Source organism: Triticum dicoccoides, chromosome 2B (genome assembly GCF_002162155.2).
Source record: "Triticum dicoccoides isolate Atlit2015 ecotype Zavitan chromosome 2B, WEW_v2.0, whole genome shotgun sequence".
NCBI lineage: Eukaryota > Viridiplantae > Streptophyta > Magnoliopsida > Poales > Poaceae > Triticum > Triticum dicoccoides.
This window is the reverse complement of record NC_041383.1, coordinates 783,021,175-783,025,782: the sequence shown is the minus strand read 5'-3', so window position 1 is coordinate 783,025,782 and position 4,608 is coordinate 783,021,175.

Here is a 4,608-nt window from a genome sequence, read left to right as displayed (position 1 = left end):
AACAACAATTAGAGGACGTCTAACTTGTTTTTGCAGCAATTGTCTTGTGATGTGATATGGCCAGAAGTTGTGATGAATGATGAATGATATATTGTGATGTATGAGATCATGTTCTTGTAATAGGAATCAAAACTTGCATGTCGATGAGTATGACAACCGGCAGGAGCCATAGGAGTTGTCTTTATTTTTTGTATGACCTACGAGTCATTGAAGAACGCCATGTAAATTACTTTACTTTATTGCTAAACGCGTTAGCCATAGAAGTAGAAGTAGCTGTTGGCGTGACAACTTCATGAAGACACAATGATGGAGATCATGATGATGGAGATCATGGTGTCATATGCCGGTGACGAAGATGATCATGAGCCCCGAAGATGGAGATCAAAGGAGCTATATGATATTGGCCATATCATGTCACTATTATATAATTGCATGTGATGTTTATTATGTTTATGCATCTTGTTTACTTAGAACGACGGTAGTAAATAAGATGATCCCTTATAATAATTTCAAGAAAGTGTTCCCCCTAACTGTGCGCCGTTGCTAAAGTTCGTCGTTTTGAAGCACCACGTGATGATCGGGTGCGATAGATTCTTACGTTCACATACAACGGGTGTAAGACAGTTTTACACATGCAAAAACACTTAGGATTAACTTGACGAGCCTAGCATGTACAGACATGGCCTCGAAACACAGAGACTGAAAGGTCGAACATGAGTCGTATGGAAGATACGATCAACATGGAGATGTTCACTGATGATGACTAGTCCGTCTCACGTGATGATCGGACACGGCCTAGTCGACTCGGATCGTGTAACACTTAGATGACTAGAGGGATGTCTAATCTGAGTGGGAGTTCATTAAATAATTTGATTAGATGAACTTAATTATCATGAACTTAGTCTAAAACCTTTGCAAATATGTCTTGTAGATCAAATGGCCAACGCTCATGTCAACATGAACTTCAACGCGTTCCTAGAGAAAACCAAGCTGAAAGATGATGGCAGCAACTATTCGGACTGGGTCCGGAACCTAAGGATCATCCTCATAGCTGCCAAGAAAGCATATGTCCTAGAAGAACCTGAGGATCATCCTCATAGCAACTATTTGGCAGACACGTGCTGATGATTACTCCCGCGTTCAGTGCGGCATGCTTTACAGCTTAGAACCGGGGCTCCAAAAGCATTTTGAGCAACACGGAGCATATGAGATGTTCGAGGAGTTGAAAATGGTTTTCCAAGCTCACGCCCGGGTCGAGAGATATGAAGTCTCCGACAAGTTCTATAGTTGTAAGATGGAGGAAAATAGTTCTGTCAGTGAGCACATACTCAAAATGTCTGGGTTGCACAACCGCCTGTCCCAGATGGACATTAACCTCCCGAACGAGGCGGTTATTGTCAGAATCCTTCAGTCACTCCCACCGAGCTACAAGAGCTTTATGATGAACTACAATATGCAGGGGATGGTGAAAACTATTCCTGAAGTATTTTCAATGCTGAAGTCAGCAGAGGTAGAAATCAAAAAGGAACACCAAGTATTGATGGTCAATAAAACCACCAAGTTCAAGAAAGGCAAGGGTAAGAAGAACTTCAAGAAGGACGACAAGGATGTTGCCGCGCCCGGTAAGCCAGTTGCCGGGAAGAAGTCAAAGAATGGACCCAAGCCTGAAACTGAGTGCTTTTATTGCAAAGGGAAGGGTCACTGGAAGCGGAACTTCCCCAAATACTTAGCGGACAAGAAGGCTGGAACACTAAAGGTATATGTGATATACATGTAATTGATGTGTACCTTACCAGTGCTCGTAGTAGCTCCTGGGTATTTGATACCGGTGTCGTTACTCATATTTGTAACTCAAAGCAGGAGCTGCGGAATAAGCGGAGACTGGCGAAGGACGAGGTGACGATGCGCGTCGGGAATGGTTCCAAGGTCGATGTGATCGCCGTCGGCACGCTACCTCTGCATTTACCTACGGGATTAGTTTTAAACCTCAATAATTGTTATTTAGTGCCAAGTTTGAGCATGAACATTGTATCTGGATCTCGTTTAATACGAGATGGCTACTCATTTAAATCTGAGAATAATGGTTGTTCTATTTATATGAGAGATATGTTTTATGGTCATGCCCCGATGGTCAATGATTTATTCTTAATGAATCTCGAACGTAATGTTACACATATTCATAGTGTGAATACCAAAAGATGTAAAGTTGACAACGATAGTCCCACATACTTGTGGCACTGCCGCCTTGGTCACATTGATGTCAAGCGCATGAAGAAGCTCCATGCTGATGGACTTTTAGAGTCTCTCAATTATGAATCATTTGACACATGCGAACCATGCCTCATGGGCAAAATGACCAAGACTCCGTTCTTCGGAACAATGGAGCGAGCAACCAACTTATTGGAAATCATACATACCGATGTGTGCGGTCCAATGAGCGTTGAGGCTCGCGGAGGATATCGTTATGTTCTCACTCTCACTAATGACTTGAGTAGATATGGGTATGTCTACTTGATGAAACACAAGTCTGAGACCTTTGAAAAGTTCAAGGAATTTCAGAATGAGGTAGAGAATCAACGTGACTGAAAGATAAAGTTCTTACGATCAGATCGTGGAGGAGAATATTTAAGTCACGAATTTGGTACGCACTTAAGGAAATGTGGAATCATTTCACAACTCACGCCGCCTGGAACACCTCAGCGTAACGGTGTGTCCGAACGTCGTAATCGCACTCTATTGGATATGGTGCGATCTATGATGTCTCTTACCGATTTACCACTATCATTTTGGGGATACGCTCTAGAGACAGCTACATTCACTTTAAATAGGGCTCCGTCTAAATCCGTTGAGACGACATCGTATGAATTATGGTTTGGGAAGAAACCTAAGCTGTCATTTCTAAAAGTTTGGGGATGTGATGCTTATGTCAAGAAACTTCAACCTGAAAAGCTCGAACCCAAGTCGGAAAAATGCGTCTTCATAGGATACCCTAAGGAAACCATTGGGTATACCTTCTACCTTAGATCCGAAGGCAAGATCTTTGTTGCCAAGAACGGATCCTTTCTGGAAAAAGAGTTTCTCTCGAAAGGAGTAAGTGGGAGGAAAGTAGAACTCGATGAAGTACTACCTCTTGAACCGGAAAGTAGTGCAGCTCAGGAAAATGTTCCTGTGGTGCCTACATCGACTGGAGAGGAAATTAATGATGATGATCAAGGTACTTCGGATCAAGTTGCTACTGAACTTCGTAGGTCCACAAGGACACGTTCCACACCAGAGTGGTATGGCAACCCTGTCCTGGAAATCATGTTGTTAGACAACGGTGAACCTTCGAACTATGAAGAAGCGATGGCGGGCCCAGATTCCAACAAATGGCTTGAAGCCATGCAATCCGAGATAGAATCCATGTATGAAAATAAAGTATGGACTTTGACAGACTTGCCTGATGATCAGCGAGCGATAGAAAATAAATGGATCTTTAAGAAGAAGACGGACGCGGATGGTAATGTTACCATCTATAAAGCTCAACTTGTCGCTAAGGGTTATCGGCAAGTTCAAGGGGTTGACTACAATGAGACTTTCTCTCCCGTAGCGAAGCTGAAGTCCATCCGAATCATGTTAGCAATTGCCGCATACTATGATTATGAGACATGACAGATGGACATCAAAACGGCATTCCTTAACGGCTATCTTCAGGAAGAACTGTATATGATGCAGCCAGAAGGTTTTGTCGATCCTAAGAATGCTAACAAGGTGTGCAAGCTTCAGCGATCCATTTATGGGCTGGTGCAAGCATCTCGGAGTTGGAACATTCGCTTTGATGAGATGATCAAAGCATTTGGGTTTATGCAGACTTATGGAGAAGCCTGCGTTTACAAGAAAGTGAGTGGGAGCTCTATAGCATTTCTCATATTATATGTGGATGACATACTTTTGATAGGAAATGATATAGAACTATTGGACAACATTAAGGCCTACTTGAATAAGTGTTTTTCAATGAAGGACCTTGGAGAAGCTGCTTACATATTAGGCATCAAGATTTATAGGGATAGATCGAGACGCCTCATAGGTCTTTCACAAAGCACATACCTTGATAAGATTTTGAAGAAGTTCAAAATGGATCAGTCCAAGAAAGGGTTCTTGCCTGTATTGCAAGGTGTGAGATTGAGCTCGGCTCAATGCCCGACCACGGCAAAAGATAAAGAAGAGATGAGTGTCATACCCTATGCTTCAGCCATAGGATCTATTATGTATGCCATGCTGTGTACCAGACCTGATGTAAACCTTGTCGTAAGTTTGGTAGGAAGGTACCAAAGTAATTCCGGCAAGGAACACTGGACAGCGGTCAAGAATATCCTGAAGTACCTGAAAAGGACAAAGGACATGTTTCTCGTTTATGGAGGTGACGAAGAGCTCGTCGTAAAGGGTTACGTCGACGCTAGCTTCGGCACAGATCTGGATGACTCTAACTCACAAACCGGATACGTGTATATGTTGAATGGTGGAGCAGTAAGCTGGTGCAGCTGCAAGCAGAGCGTCGTGGTGGGATCTACATGTGAAGCAGAGTACATGGCAGCCTCGGAGGCAGCGCATGAAGCAATTTGGGTGAAG